The following is a 17,367-nucleotide window of genomic DNA, read 5'->3' as shown; positions in this document are numbered from 1 at the left end:
TTTTGATTTGCGTTTCCCCGATGACGAGTGACGTTGAGCATCTCTTCATGCGCACAAACAAGAAGTTTTGGGATGTTTGTTTGTTGGCAGCTTACTTTGCATTCTCAGGATGGTCTTAAATAAATCTGGAGGCATAAAAGAGGAATCGTAGTGACTGTATTTTCAATGTGAATTATTTACAATATCTAAAAGTTGCTTGCATTTACGTGATAATGTCAGAAAAGAAGCACTGATGTTATATAGAAAACATCAAAAATACATGTAGTGAAATATCATGGCTCAGTGTTATTCTGTTGCTGACCTGATTAGTAAAGCCAACGAGAATAGGAACAGGCAGATGTCCCTGAACCTTGCCTGGCATTTAATGTTATTCCAGTTCACATGTATGGTAATGTTTCATTTGCTTGTCAAATTTTCTATGTATCTATGTATTCAGGCTTGGCTTTTTAAAAGAGCAGTGTATACCTTATAACTTTTTTAGCAAGTAAATAATTGCAAGCAACTTTTTTGTGTAATTCAGAAATATTTCAGCATGTCTTTCTAGGAGCTAGGAACTCATTTTTTAACACAGCAACAGCATTATTAAAAAGTAATTATTCCTCAAGATCATTAAGTGCCCACTCAGCATTCAAACTTCCCAAAATATTTCACAATAGTTCAAACGAGGCCCCAAATTCGCTCCGTATGTTGCATTTGGTTGGTGTGTACTCTGTAGATTCCCCCTTCCATCATTCTTTCTCCCCTCCCCCAGCCTCTTCCTTTTATACTGAAAGTGAACAGTGGGCCATGAACTATGCTAGATGCTTAATGGGTATTATTCTGTTTATTCAGCACTGGAACCTGGTCTTCAAGTAGCTATTATAATTACCCACATACAAAGCCAGGAGATGAAGGCTTGGAAAGATGAATACACTAACAGAACACTAATATACTAATGTATTGATACTCCTGAGGTTGAGTCTCCAGATCTACTCAACCCCAAAGCTCACGTTCTTTCTGCTAGCTATGGCCTCCCAAATCGCTTGTACTTGGGCCTCCAAAGCCCACAAGGACCTCTGTTTCATTTTGAAATGCTATCCAAGCAAACTGGAGCCCAGGAACCCCAGAAATCTGGGTTTCCGTAATGAATGCAAGAAAGAGCGTCAAACCTTCTAACTACTTTGATATTTCCAATTTTTCAGGACCCTTACAATTCCCAGGAAAGCAACAGCAATTACTGAGACGGTAGCTGGGAGATTGTCCTCCTGACCTCTGCTTCCAACTTCCAGTAGAAGCTTTGAGCTTTTCAGAGGTAAGAAGCCAATGAAGAGGTTGTTGTGAGGGAGCTGGGAGAGTCGCAGGACACAGAGATCCATAATGGCATTTCCCATGTTCATCTTCTTGTCCCCAAGTTTTGCAGATCTGGGCACTACGGAATAATAACTCTGAATATAATGGAAGTCAGGCAGACTCGATTTTTCTCAAAAAAAAATTAGTGCTTTAATTTTTATATATAGTGCTCATAATAAAACAAAGTAAGTTTAAATCACTTGCGATGTCTCAGACAATATTTTGATCAGGGATTGCATTCTTCATCAAAAAGCCATCTCAAAAAAAAATGAAGACGTATCCAACAATATGTCAAAAAAACAAAAACACAGCCAACATATTTGTAAATGCTTAAAATAATAAAATAATACTCCTAGTGCTATCAATGAATCAATGAGCATACATTTACTTTGTATATTGACATTTAAAAGAGTCCCAATTTAGGGGCACCTGGGTGGCTCAGTCGGTCTGAGTGTCTGACACTTGATTTCAGCTCAGCTCATGATCTTGTGGTTCAGGAGTTTGAGCCCCATGTTGGGCTCTGCCCTGACAGCACAGAGCCTGCTTGAGATTCTCTCTCTCTCTCTCTCTCTCTCTCTCTCTCTCTCTCTCTCCCCCCTCCCTGCTCGTGCTCTCTCTGTTTCTCAAAAATAACATTTTTAAAAAGCAGTACCAATTTACCAGACTGCATGTAGAACTTCCAAAAGACATAATCCTACTGAATCTCCACGTTTAATCTCACGGTATTCGCATTCAGTCTCCCAGACGCGGGTTCTATCGTTTTCATGTTACTTTTTGAGATACAAACTTTATGCCCAATCAAAAGTTGATTTTACTCCTGTATTTTTTCAAAGTACATCTAATGAGCCAATCTTAGGTAGCAGGTCCGGAGTGAGATACTAGATACCAGAGACCTGATGATTAATAAGACACTGCCATTAATTAATTAGTTAATTAATTAGTAAGACGCTGATGATTAATAAGTTACTGCCATTAAGTGGCTCAGCCCTGGAGAGAGCCAACATGAAAAGGAACAGTGTAATATGATGAGTTCTGGGTGTATACCGTGATACTGGGTGGTGGGAAGTCTAGGGAAGCTGCACGGAGTAGACCATATAGGAGCAGATGGTGAAAGTTTGATGGTGGTGGTGCTGGTGATGATCCTGCTGATGGTGGTGGGGATGGCCCTAGCGGGGCTAATGAAAACAGTGCTGTCACTGAGCACTAGCTAAGGGCCCGTGCCTGTGCTGTGTTTGTGTATTATCTCGCTAAAGCCTCACGACAATCCATCGAGACCAGCTACGCTGACATTTATGCAAAAGAAATCACTGAAATCCAAGAAGTTAAGAATCTTATCTAATGTCATACAAGAGGCAGGTAGAATCAAAACCAGTGGTTGAACCCAAACTTCTGGTTCCAGCAACTACTCGCCTCAGCCTCGCCCTGCTCAGAAGCATGTCAGGTGGGCAGGGGGAGGGGGCGCCTCCCAGGCAGAGGGGCAGGGGTCAGGAAGGCTTTGGAGTGAGGGACGACAGTCCACATCCACATAAATTGGAGCCTGGTGGAGAGGAGAGTAAGATTATAATCTCTGCTAAAAGCTTTTTGTGACACAGGTAGATATACTAAGCTAGATCTCACCACTTTGCAACCTGACTCAAATAGAGAGTCATAGAAAAAAAAAAAAAAAAGAGGCCCCCAAAACACTAAACAAATAAAAACCGGTCATTCTAATGAAAGTGTTGGCGTTAGGGTGGAGTGATGGATGGAGTTCATTTACAGTGAAACTGAACACAAGATACATTGCCTTCTGTCTTCTCAACTGCAAACTACTTTCCAGCAGAAACTGATGAGCAGGTTACCTGGTTTATCATTTGCTTAATGGATTCATTCATTTGGCAAATACCTCTTGCCTGCCTCTGTGGGGCACACACTGGTGGGCACTGCAGGGAAGGAGGCAAAGAGGGCGTGAAGCCTCCCTCAACAAGACGTCACCCAGGAGCGGAGCCTGACGTCTCAACACGTAGGGTCAGTAGGGGTACGTAGCGGGCAGACAGCAGGCTTGGACTCCATCGTGTCCCGTGTCCTCGCTTCCCTCTAGTGACCCTTGGTCAGGGGCAGGGGTGTTGTCTCCAACAGCACAGTTTGGCACAAGGCACAAAATGCACCGTGGTTCGAATTTAGAAGCTGCTCGATTAAAAATTAGCTTCATAAGGGGATTGAGTCATCAGAATAACAGCAGACAGAAGCCGGTGGTGGATGATTCTTCAGAGTCTAATACCCTTTCTCTTTCGTTAAGCTCCCCACACTGCCTTGGGGGGCCTCTCAGGCCACGACTGGGGCAGTTCACCTTTACGTCCTCTGGGAATCTACCCGTGCGTTACACTTCAGTTGATAGTGAAAAAAAAAGAAAAGAAAAATATGTGTTCTTTGGGAAGAAAACAGGAAAAAGGATTAAACCCTCTAATTATTAGTGTGTAAAGCTTCCCACTTTTTCCTCAGTTTTCTTACGCTAAAAGCTATCCGACAAGGTGTTGGTTTCTCAATGTAATACCTAGAGGAGTAAACAGTCGTTAACAAGATAAGACTTTGTTAAAACAAATGAACAGATAATCCGACGGAAGAATTGGAAAACCAATAAACATCGAGAGTACTGAGGGGCGACTGAGCACAGAGGACAGGAAACTGCCAGCTGAGGGCTGCCCAGAAGTGCTTTACATGGAGGACAGAAACTGTGGCCTCTCCTCAGGAGACATCATGTGGTACCAGGGGGCAAGAGGATTGTGTACGAAGGTGGGCCGCACCTGCCAATGTGCCGTGAGAAACAGAACCACACGTTCCCTAGGTCTGGGATTCGGTGATTGCCCCTCCTAGCCACCTCTCGCTGTCTCTCAGGGTCCACCCTGTGAAGCCCCCTACAAAGCGGGTCCACAGCGCCGTGAGCATCAGACTCTCCGTGGAGGTGCCCCTGCACAGTGGTTCACGAGGACACGTCGCTCGTACACAGATCTGGCAAAGGATGACCCGCGAAGCATGAAAGCAACAGAAAAGCAAAAGGGTGATGAATTCAAGTGAATCTCAGTGGTTTAGTTTAGGGTTTGATTACGTTTGTAATGAAACCGGCTTTGCCTACTCGTGCATCATTCCGGGAATGTTCCCTTCTCTGGCATCATCCCTTTTCCTTATCTTCCCTCTGGGCTGCTTCCAGCGTGTATACAAATAGGTTTATCTTTATCGCCTTATAAAAATGTCCTCTCTGGACTGGACTGCCCCCCTCCCCTACTCTCCATTTTTCTGGTCTCCTTTTGCAGCAAGAACTTCTGGAAAGATTTGGCTATTCACTATATCCTCCTCCAATTCTCTGTCGCCGCACTCAAACATCACCGCACTTCGGCCACTACCACTCCCCCCAGACTGCTTTTGCAAGGTCACTGGTGATGGCCACAGTACTGAGTCAACGCACAGCCCCCATCCCCTTGACGTACCAGCAACATTCGATGCTTTTGATCGTGTTCGACTTCTTGGAAATGCTTTCTTTGCTTGGCATTCACAGCCAGGCACACCAGCTGCCTCCTTTACAGGTGTATCCTCTTCCCCCTGTCCAGCGCTTGGTTCTTAGACCCTCGCCTGTTTCTCCCTATTCTCCCCCCAGGATCTCGTGGCTTTAAATATCATCTCTTTGTTGATGACTGGCAGATTTATACCTCCATGCTGGACCTTCCCCTGGAACCCTTAGCTCATCCATCCAGCCGTCTACTCAGAAAATCCACTTGGATGTCTCAAAAGATCTCAAAAATGAATATGGCCCACACTGAATTCCTGATCTTCCGGCCACCCTCAGATTTGGATCACCCCAAAATCTTCCCCACCTCAGTCAGTACCACCCATCCTTCCACTTGTTAAAGCCCCAAATCTCAGCATTAACTGTAATTTCCTTAAAGTCAGAGTTTTTTCTTCTTTTCCCATAGGTAGAAGGACCCTAATAAAATGTCATAGGTCCCTTTGAGGAGGGACCTGGTGCCACAAGTACCATAAATCTTCCTCCCAGTCTCCCCCAAAAGGAATGTGATCATGTACCAGGGTGACTGTGCACCGTGGGCGTGGAAATACCCAGACCTTTCTGGGATTACTGAAGACTGGCTCTGAGTTGGCACTCATTCCTGAAACCCCAAAATGCCACTGTGGTCTACCAGACCAAGTGAGGGTCTGTGGAAGTCAGATGAGTGATGTAACTCTGGCCTAAGTCACTGGCTCACTGGGTCCAGATACCCAGCCTGTGATTATTTCACTAATGTCTAGTTCCCTAATCCCAAGTAAGCCTTATTTAATTGGAGTAGACATTCTCAATACCTGGCGAATCCTCCCACAGAGGGAGGGCAGAATATGATAGTTAATATGACAGACTTCAGAGCCAGCTTGCCTAGGTTCGGATCCTATATATGACAATGGCCGTGTGACCTTGGACAACTCTCTTAGCTTCTCTGGGTTTTAATCTTAAAAATGCCCTGTAAAGATGATATGAGGACCAAATGAGTTAGTATTTGTCAGATGCTTGGAACAGTACCTGCACATTATGTAAATGCTACATCAGTGTTGCTTAAGTAAATAAAACCCTTAATCCCTTTCTTGATCTCACACTGTCCCTCACATCGGTCAGGATATCCTTGTGGCTTTGCCTTCAGAAAGTATCTCCAATTGGACAATTTACCCCACTCCTCACTGCTGCCAGCCTAGAGCCAGCCACCACTGCCTCTTGTCTGGATTATTCGCAGTAACCTCTTAACTGGTCAGGCCGTCCGTTACCTCTCTAACCTCATCTCTTAACGTTCTCCTCCATATTGACTCCACTGCCTTCCAGCCACACAGCTGCTTGCTGCTTCTCAAAGACTCCAGGCTTCCTCTCACCTCCGTGCCTTTGCACTGGCTATTTCCTCCGCCGAGGATGTTCTTGTCTCGGATATCCTCACGTCCCAACACTCGTGTCGTGCTCAAATGTCACCTTCCTAATGAAGCCCACTCTGACCGTTCCTATTTAAACTGCAGTGGTATCCCGTGCATAGTCCCAACACATGCATACAAACTCCCTGCCATGCTCTATTTTAATGACACTTGGTCACCTTCAAGGGCCCCTGGGTGGCTCAGTCAGCTAAGCATCTGACTTCAGCTCAGGTCATGATCCCACGTTTCGTGAGTTCAAGTCCCGTGTCCGACTCTGTGCTGGCAGCTCAGAGCCTGGATTGTGCTTCACATTCTCCCCCCTCCTCCCTCTCTCTCCACCCCTCCTCTCAAAAATAAATAAACATTTAAAAATTTTTTTTAAAAAATAGCGCTTGGTCACCTTCAAAAATGTGTGCAGGTTACTGTATTTACTGGATCCCACAGAAGATCATGAAAAAGTCCCAAAGGATTAAAGATCCACTAGATGGAAGGGACCGACCCAGATCACTGCTTGGAGAATTGTCCGGGAGAACCTCCATGAGCAAAGACTCACTGCTTGCCAGGCGGTGTGTCCCCAGTTCAGAGGAGCAGACTGCTGGCCCGCCTGGCTTCACCATCCTTCGCGAGCCCCCCCTCAGCTGCTCAGCTCATACCCCAAGAGGGAACAGAACCCGCGTAGGGAAACAATGACAGTAGTACCAGAGAGGGAAAAACAAGCAAAGTGTCCCCAAACTGGCATCTCCTTGTGAACAAGGACGGCTGCAGAAGAAGCAGCTTTCATTTTTCAACGAGGTTTTAAAAAATAATAGTAACAAAAGTGCTCACAGAAATTCAATCTCAATTTGAGGAAAAAAGACTCTAGGATGCTCAAAGAGGGTTTTCTCCCCCCCCCCCTTTTTTTTAACTTTACATATTCCAGCGCTGAATTGAAGGAGCTGTTATTCTCTGTTGGGGATTGAATCTGGGCATGTATGATCGAGCAAAGGATATCTTCACACAGAAAGTAAAAACACAGAGACATGGAAATCGTTATGAGAAGTTTTCTAAAAGGGCTCAGGGGACAGATGCAGCGACCTAACGTGAATAATAGGAGTTCCGAGGGAGGGAAAGGCAACAGATGCAGGAATGCATTAATTAAGGAAATAATAGAAGACATTTCCCCTGGTTTGAAGAAAGACTTGAGTCTGCAAATTTAAAGTGCTCATGGAGTTTCGGGCAGAATTGATGGGGGGGTGGGGAATGAAAAATAAACAAAACACACTTGGTCATGTCCTAGCAGAGTTCCTAAATTTAAGCATGATATATATATATATATATATATATATATATATATATATACACACACACACACACACACACACACATATGTGTGTGTGTATGTATATAAAGGCTGTCAGACATGAAAACTAGATTACTTACAAAGGACAAGAGCCAACACCAATTGCATTCTTGCACTGAACAGAAGAAGACAGGAGAACTGAGGAACTCCACTCCCAGAATTGGCGGAGGAGGATTCCAACCCCAAATCCTATCCCTTGCTGAGAGAGCCACCTGCCAGGGGAGGGGAGGCTGTGAGCCACTGTGCAAAGATCCAGGGCCGTGTCACTCGTAGATATTTCGTCTAAGGAAATACTTTGTGAACGACCCTTAGACAACAAAATGCAAATTATGATAACGTCTGCAGTGGGGCACAAGGTGGTGAGGAAAGAGCATGACTGTGAGTCTGTCTGTACACATGTACGTGTGTGTGTGCCGTTGGCCACTCAGGTACACCTATATTTATGTCTGAATTGAAGATAATGGGGTGCTTGGGAATTTGTAAGGCAAGTGCGAAATAATGGTCATGCAAATAGAGGGAACATCCTACAGAGGCACCTGGGTGGCTCAGTCCGTTAAGCCTCTGACTTCGGTTCAGGTCGTGATCTCATGGTTCCTGTGTTCAAGCCCCACATCAGGCTTTGCACTGAGAGCTCAGAACCTGCCTGGGATTCTCTCTCTCTGCCCCTCCCCCACTTGAGCTCGCTCCCTCTGTCTCTCTCTCTCTCTCTCTCCCCCTCTTTCTCTTTCTCTCTCAAAATAAATAAATAAACTTAAAAAAATCCTACAGGAAAACCCTACAAACGTCTAAAAGTACTAAACTGTCTCATGGATCCTTGGGAATGGAGGAAGGAGCAAGCAGAGAAGGGAAGAACTTTTCTTAGGTTTTTATCGGAGGTAAAGAGCGTTATGAAAGTGGAAGAAGGCAGTCAGAAAAGAAAACGTTTTGATGGAGAGATATAGCTTGACCCCTTGTTTTCACATCAATAGCAGGGAAAGAAAGGGTTCAGTAGAAATGAGCAAAATAGAATAATACCCAGAAGAGTGGGAGATTGTGCTAGAACCTCTGAATTTAATAGGCAAAATGGAGAGAATGAATAGTACCTTTATCAACCCACCGAAATTAAGGGAGAAAAGGGAATAACAAAGGAACATAAATGGCATGCATAAGGTAAGATGAAAGAAATAAAATCAAAGACATCTGATATTCCATTAAATGTGAATGGGCTGGATTCGTCTTTCAACGACAAAAAAAAAATTGCCAGATTGGACTTTAAAAAGCAGACGTATCTTATTTCAAGCCACCCTTACAGTGAAGTGATTTGTTTAATGTGGAAAAGAAAGGAAGAGGCAAGCAGATATTGGGAAAATACATTCTTTGAAAAACAAAAAGAAAGGAAAGAGGGAAAAGCAGCAATACAATTATAATTAGCAAAGCAACATTAAAGATTAAAAGCATTGAGGCGCCTGGGTGGCTCAGTCAGTTAAGCGTCTGACTGTTGATCTCAGCTCGGGTCTTGATCTCAGGGTTGTGAGTTCAAGCCCTGTGTTGGATTCTGCACTGGGTGTGAGGCCTACTTATAGATAAATAGATAAATAAATAAATAAATAAATAATAAATCGATTAAAAGCAGGACAAGACAAGAAGGTTATAAAATATCAACACCCTTTATGAAAAGGATGTAACAGTCCTAACTCTCTATATTCCAAATATCTAAAAAGCTAAATATATCAACCAAACACCTTTAGAAATATTTTAATAAGGCATAAACATTGATTTTATAGTGAGTTATTATTTGTTTTAGTGTTTATCTATTTTTGAGAGAGAGAAAGACAGAGTGCAAGCAGGGGAGGGGTAGGGAGAGAGGGAGACACAGAATCCAAAGCAGGCTCCAGGTCTAAGCTGTCAGCACAGAGTCTGAAGCGGGACTCGATTCCACGAACTGCAAGGTCATGACCTGAGCTATAGTCAGACGTTTAACCGACTGAGCCCCCCAGGCGCCCCACCTTGGTCTATCTTTAAAGTGGCCTTTCTTTTCTGAAATGATAGCAGATGGCAAGTGTTTTTTAACGTTCTTGAAAAATAATATTTCCGAGACTATGACCCCCCCAATAAATTAATTCATGTTGAATATAAGATGTATTGCTCTGTGAAGCCAAGTGTGTGGGGACCCCTGTTCTCCATGATTTCTTTTCTAGAGCTCTAAAGACTATCCACGCTACAAGGAAATCATGTTTCTGCAATTGCCTTGCACTGTGTGTAAATGCACTTGACCAGAAAGGGGAGGTGTCCAGTCATTTAAGGAACCAGATTTCCTCTGGAGGGTCGGGGGATGTAACAGTCCTGCCCTGGGAGTTTCAAAGAAAATTGCTGCATTGCAAAGCATCGCCAAGACTGATGATTCCTAGCCCTTTATAAAATCCCTGATGGGGGGCGCCTGAGTGGCTCAGTCGGTTAAGCCTCTGACTTCAGCTCAGGTCATGATCTCGCAGTCCGTGAGTTCAAGCCCCACATTGGGCTCTGTGCTGACAGCTCAGAGCCTGGAGCCTGCTTTGGATTCTGTGTCTCCCCCTCTCTCTGCCCCTTCCCTGTGCATGCACGTGTGCTCACTCTCTCTCTCTCTCAAAAATAAACATTAAAAAAAAAAAACCCCTGATGGAGTCTGTCCCCACATTACCAACCCATGTCCATTACCAACTGTGTACTTGGTCCGCCCCCCCTCCCGCCCCATATTCTACTTAGGAATCTCATCATAATCCAATATCATTACAGAAGAAAAACTGTCAGATACACACAGAGAAGTCATCATTAATATGACAAAGTTGCCCCGAATCTGGCTTCAAAATTCAAAAGAAAGGGGCGCCTGGGTGGCTCAGTGAGTTGAGCGTCCGACTTCGGCTCAGGTCACAATCTCGCGATATGTGAGTTCGAGCCCCGCGTCGGGCTCTGTGCTGACTGCTCGGAGCCTGGAGCCTGTTTCGGATTCTGCGTCTCCCTCTCTCTCTGACCCTCCCCCCGTTCATGCTCTGTCTCTCTCTGTCTCAAAAATAAATAAACGTTAAAAAAAAATTAAAAAAAAAACAAAAACAAAATTCAAAAGAAAAAAAAATTGGAGGTTATAATTTTACCAACATCAGACCAAAGATAGACAAGTACCATCTCCATGTACAGTATCCTTTTTTATCGTCTAAGATTTCAAAATGATTTCTAATGTTATTATCATTTTGTGATTCAAATTTTAGGGACTTTATTTTTTTTTAATTTTTCTCTAACATTTATTTGTTTTTGAGAGACAGAGAGAGAGAGAGAGAGAGAGAGCATGAGTGAGGGAGGAGCAGAGAGAGAAAGAGAGAGAGAGACAGAATCAGAAGCAGGCTCCAGGCTCTGAGCTGTCAGCACAGAGCCTGACACGGGCCTCGAACCCACAAACCACGAGATCAGGACCTGAGCCAAAGTCAGATGCTTAACCAACTGAGCCACCCAGGCGCCCCTTATGGAGCTTACTTTAAACCCAAGTGGAATTTGGAAATTTGGCTCATTTAACGTGGTGTTTCCCTTCTTCCCACCATGGGAGACAGCATGGTGTAGGGAACTTTGGTCTGTCTCACAGCAAGTATCTGAATTCAAATCATGCCTGAAAATTGTTTATTACCTGTGCTGCTTTCAGCAAGCTTGTAACCTCTCCAAGCCTCAGTTTCACATCGGTAAAATGGGTATTGTAAGACCAACAACACATAGTTGTGGTGTATCTGATGTGAAGTACTCAAGAAATGCTAGTCCTATTTTTATAAAAAATCTAATTAGACCTCCAATTTTAATTTTAAATGAACTTTCACAGGTTGCCTCCTTTTCTGCTTGGATTATTAAAAAAAAAAATAGGGAGGAAGAGTTTAAATTTGCGTTTCAAGTTTGTGAAGAATTATACAAATGAATCTGGAGAGAAAAGATTTTACGCCAAATGTTTTGCCTCCTCATAACCCCAGATACCCACAAATAAGAACCACGGGTGATCGGAGCTTTAATTTTACACCACTGTCTCTTTAACTAAACAGTCCTTAGCACCGTGCTTTGGCGCTGAATCATTACTGACTCAGAGGTTTATAAATACTGCTCCTTGAATCACTTGGAATTTTCTTTGCTTGTCCCCTACTTCCCTCTCTAAGTTTCAGTCGGACCTGACCCTGTAAAGAGAGTGATATCTGACAAGTTCACTTCCCACACTACGGGGCCGCTAAGTCTCTATGACGTACATGCTGCGTTTATAAGAAGGAACATTCTAAAAATAAGCTTAATATATTCTCACTCAATTCATTAAATAGCTGATCCAACTTAAAGACAGTGAGCTGCACTCATCAGTTTTCTCTAACACCTTACAAAATGTCAGAGACAGAGGAGTGCCTGGTTGGCCCCGTCGGTTAAGAGTCTCCTTGGGCTCAGGTCGTGATCTCACGGTTTGTGGGTTTGAGCCCCACGTCAGGCTCTCTGCTGTCAGCGCAGAGCCTGCTTCCGATTCTGTGTCTCCCTCTCTCTCTGCCCCTCCCCCACTCATGCTCTCTGTGTCTCTCAAAAATAAATAAACATTAAAAAATGTCCAAAATTAGGACACCACTCTTACTCCCTTCAAGGTAAATTAGAATGCATACATCTTTATAGGGGGAAAAATGCTTCAAGAAATAATGTAAATAGGGAGCCTGGGTGGCTCAGTCAGTTAAGCATCTGACTTCGGCTCGGGTCGTGATCTCATGGTTTGTGGGTTCCAGCCCCGTGTCGGGCCCTGTGCTGACAGCTCAGAGCCTCAAGCCTGCTTCAGATTCTGTGTCTCCCTCTCTCTCTCTCTCTGCCCCTCCCCACCCTCATACTCTGTCTCTGTCTCTCAAAAATAAGTAAACATTTAAAAATTTTTAATAACAATAATGTAAATACATGACATTTGAAATCTAAGCCTCATTTGGTAGAAATAGTGAAAAGATAACACTCAGTAAAAAACAGCCAAGGTGCCTTGTTGAAGGCAGCCGAAATGTGATTGCTGGCACGTAAATCAAATAAGGGATTTGTTTGAGTAATAGCGGGTGAGGAATTACAGACAGAATGCACAAGTCAACACTGTTAGAGTCAACTCATCATCTGTGCTAACAATAATGTACAGCAGCAAAGATAATCCCCAAATCTTGCACATTGCTTTTGTATTATCACATTATTTGCAGTAGATTGTTTTTCCCAGTTATATTTGAGATTTGTTTGCTTTTTTGTGTATTCATGACCTGATAGCTGGCGAAAAATACCCAGCAGCACCCTCAAGGGCGCAGGGAAGCCAGGGAGATAAAATTTTGCCAGAGATAATCTACAGAACGAATTGTGTCTGCAGGTGAGTGGGAGGTGTTTGGAGGGAGGCCAGTCACAATACTTGATGGCTCTGCCGTCTGTCAGCCACCCTACAGGTGGCCCGGGGAGAAGCAGGCTTACAAGCACACCTACTCACTGCAATCACTCTCCTTTCCTTCAGGCCCAAGCCCACTGCTCCAGAGCTCTTGTGGTTAGAGCACTGTAGATGACGGGTCTCGAAAAAAGGAGCGTCCCTTCTGTGACCCAGGTAAGAAAGGCTCACCGGAGTTCTGGGTGAGAGCCCCCTGGGCTTCTTTGGGGCCAGAGGAATCCTGAAACCATGGATCAGGAGACACGCTTGAGATGTGTGTTGGTTTGTTTTTCTGGCCCTGAAATCACCCTAAAAATGGAACGTATTGTAGAACAGACCTATCTATGTTCGGGGGCGGCAGAATCCACATAGAACCCTGTTTCCTGGTGTTCCGGGGAAAAGCTTTCATCTCGCGGGCTGTACTCTTCAGTATGGCTGTATACACAATAATTCATTGTGCTTTCGAACATGCCGGTGATGTTAAGTGTTCTGCATCATCTACAGAGCCTACCATTCAAAATCAGATACCGTCTTCGCAGAAAATCTTAGTTGACATTTTTATGGTCTCCAAAGAGGTGACATCGTGATTGCAAAAATGCTGAGTGATCCAAAATCAAATATTTGCCGAGGGAGACAAAATTTTCCCCAGTAGTTCATCAGATTTCTTTAAAAGTCATAGCGATGGGCCAGTGGCTCAGGTTTGACTAGAAGATGCTAATCTATAGAATTCTGCAGATTCTGGGTACCATGGGACCTATTCCATGTGGACAAATAAGAGGATGTAGCTTAAGATTTGGCCTCCGAGTGACTTGGGATTTCTAAGTGACAGCCCTCATAGCCACAGATTTTCTGATGATTAGCTAACATGTATTCTTTTGACTTGATTATTGTCTCCTATTCAAGTGAATTTATTATTGCCACTGAAACCATTTATTTACCAAGAAAATATTTATTGTTCAAAAAAAGGATCACCCCCAAATTTGGGGGAGCAAAGTCCAAAGAAAACTAATACGAACCAGTTGAAAAATGAATGAGCTAAGCCACATTGCTCAGAGTGACCAGAAAAAAGGATTTTCCAAGGAATCTTTCTGACTCCTAAGAAGGAGATGAATCACGATTTGTGCAAAACCTCTCAGTAATATTTTAAATTCTAGGGAAGGTGACCCCGAGACAACTAGTTTCAAACCCTCTGCCCAGAAACGGACAAAATCATGAAAGTAAAATATCAGAAACAAGTCCTCAGTGCTGAAGTAACACATCAGCAGAGGATTATATGATCTATAAGGCAAAGGTGAAACAGAATCAAAAGATCTCACCAAAAGCCCACTTGGTTTTCCTGCCCTGGAGGTGGGGCCGTGTTGAAGGAAGGGAAGCAAGTCCTGACAGATTTCTCCAGAAATCCTAACAATGAGAGTGAGGGCAAGAGATGAGGGTGAGCAGCCTATAGGACACATGCACAGATTCAGAGGCTTCAAGGGCGGGGCAGGAAAGCAACCCTAGGGCTTAGCAGAAAACCTTGTAGCAATTCCGCTCGCTGCGTAATCAGTTTCCCAACAGCAGCACAGATTCGTTCCAACCTCGAGAAGTATTTTCCTGAAACAGGGACAGAGGCAGGACCCTCGATTCCATTGTGAACGGGCCAAAAAGACCCTGAGAAAGATGAAGACCACCCCTACGGAGACACTTTTTCTATTGGAATTATTTTACTGTCACGTAGTTTGGAGCAGGACCACCAATGAAATCCTCTCCAAGAGAGATCTCCCTCCAAGTTTTCTCTCATCCAGAATTTTATGTACCTGGCCACTTCCTCCTGATGTATTAAAATGCACTCCCAAATTAGAGATGATTTGGGGTGCCGTGTGTAGAGCGACATGCATCCACAATGACAAGCCACGCTCCACGTTTGGTGAGTAAAAGCCCCAGGGAAGATCCCAGAGAAAGCTGGGCCCATCCTGTGTACTTGGAGTGGAGACCAGGCTGAGCAATAAAACAAATGCAAAAAAATTTCCAGTAGAATAATTTCAGCAAAGAGTGGAAACACAACTTCCGTGATACGTAAATTCCCTCCCTTCCTGAACCACGTGTGACCCTGTTTCCTCCCTACCGTATTCAGGCTGCTGAACAGTCCACTGATAACATTATCTGACACCCAGCACTGCAGGTTATCTGTGAGAAAAAAAAAAAACAAAAACCAACAGACTGGAGTCACGTATCTCTGCAGCATTCAATGCCAAAAGAAAAGGGAACCCATACTTTTTAAAGGAAATAGCCATGACTCATGAGTTCTATAATTCAGTAAAATGTCCTTTTCATACAGCAATAACAGAAAAATCTTATCAAATGTGCAAACCTTCAGAAAGTACACAGCTCATACTCTACTGAGGAAAATGGCTTGAGAACATTAACCAGTGGCAAACAGGAGATACAATTAAAAGAAGTTACAGGTGGGGGTTCAGTGGCATGAAAGTCCCTGATACGTGAGTTAAAACACATAACCAAATCCAAACGACCTGGCACTTAAGGTTGTAAAACAAGATGCAAATGTAATTCTTGAAAGTAGAGATAATAAATTCTAAACAACTACTGTTTTAACAATTCAGGAGTTATCTAGGAAGAACTCCCAGAGGATACCAAGAAACCCCTGCAAAATGGAAGAAATGTTATCCCTGATGAATTCTTCATCATAATAGGTGTCAGTCACGAGATATTATTTCATATTGATAAGCTGAGAAAGTTTGTACCTGAGGATTTAAAATAAATCATTAGTGAAACTATGGGGCACTCGGGTGGCTCAGTGTCAGACTTCAGCTCAGATTCTGATCTCGCGATTCATGAGTTTGAGCCCCGCGTCAGGCTCAGTGCTGACAGCTCAGAGCCTGGAGCCTGCTTTGGATTCTGTGACTCCCTCTCTTTCTGCCACTCCCCCCTTGCATTCTGTCTGTCTGTCTCTCTCTCTCTCAAAAATAAATAAATGCACAAAAACAAATTTTTTTTAATCATTAGTGAAACTAAATATTGGCTTTAATCCATAAAACTACGAAAGAAAATTAAAGAAGAAGTTCCACAAACACTATGTCAAGATACAGAATAAATGAAGCAGAGAGAAGAAAGAAACATGAGATAAGAGAATAAACATATGTAATAAAAATAAATGTAAAGGAAATAATCTCACCATTAAAATAAACGACTTTTAAGTGGGTCAAATAAACAAAATCCACCTCTACATTCTTGGTAAGATATGTACCCAAAAGTAACTCAGAAAAATTAAGATATATTATGTAATAAAGGTACATTATGCCAATATTCACTGCAAAAAAAAAAGAAAAAGAAAACATCAGTTATAATACACACATCAAAGTAGAAATTAAGGGAAAAAGGGTTAAATATTATAGTTACTTTTGTTAAAGAGTGAAAATTCACAATGAGGGGCACCTGGGTGACTCATTTGGTTAAGTGTCCAACTCTTGATTTTGGCTCAGGTCATGAACTCGTGGTTTGTGAGTTCAAGCCCCTTGTCAAGCTCTGTGTTGACAACACAGAGCCTGCTTAGGATCTTCTCTCCCTCTCTCTCTACTCCTCCCCCTCCCCGACCCCGTGCTCGCTCTCTCTCTGTCTCTCAGAATAAATAAATAGAACTTTTTAAAAACAGAAAATTCACAATGAATGTTTTCTATCATAAATTGATGTGCCCAGTAACATGCCATAACATTATCATTAAAAAAAAATTTTTTTTAACGTTTATTTATTTTTGAGACAGAGAGACAAAGCATGAATGGGGGAGGGTCAGAGAGAGGGAGACACAGAATCTGAAACAGGCTCCAGGCTCTGAGCTGTCTGCACAGAGCCCGACACGGGGCTCGAACTCACGGACCGCGAGATCATGACCTGAGCCGAAGTCGGCTGCTTAACTGACTGAGCCACCCAGGCGCCCCAACATTATCATTTTAAAGTTTAAAAATAGATTACTGTAGACCTGAGGAAATTAATATAAGTAGTGCATTCCTAAAGGATTAGGTAGATGAAAATAATCAATGAGCAATAAAATGGCTCAAACATCTTTATAAATGCCACATTCAGAGAGGACACCGGTCCACCTCCTTCCAAGCTGCCTCGGAATATATGCAAAATCTTACCAGATGTTAGCCAGCAACGTAAGTTTTGACAATTTCAAACTGTCACAATGGTATCATCCCTGTCCGACCATAATGCAAAAATAACGTAGAAAAAAGTCATTAAAAAGAAAAAAGGATCTCCAGTTAGTTGGAAATTTTAACAAGAAAAAAAATGAAAAGAATGACAGGAGAGGGAGGGAAGAAGGGAGGGAGGGAGGGAAGAAGGGAGGGAGGGAGGGAGGGAGGGCCAGCCTGCCGTGTGGGGGGAAAGAACCTGTCAA

At 43.3% G+C, this 17,367-nt stretch overlaps 1 pseudogene; it reads left to right on the top strand.

The window, feature by feature from the left end:
* The first annotated feature begins 13,223 nt into the window (after positions 1-13,223).
* Positions 13,224-13,984, top strand: LOC128776261 (mitochondrial inner membrane protease subunit 1-like; annotated as a pseudogene).
* The last annotated feature ends 3,383 nt before the right edge of the window (positions 13,985-17,367 follow it).

The sequence above is a fragment of the Panthera pardus genome, unplaced genomic scaffold (genome assembly GCF_024362965.1).
Source record: "Panthera pardus isolate Hobbes unplaced genomic scaffold, ASM2436296v1 HiC_scaffold_12, whole genome shotgun sequence".
Taxonomy (NCBI): domain Eukaryota; kingdom Metazoa; phylum Chordata; class Mammalia; order Carnivora; family Felidae; genus Panthera; species Panthera pardus.
The sequence above is the reverse complement of the archived record's forward strand: the minus strand, read 5'-3'. Positions and strand labels throughout refer to the sequence as shown.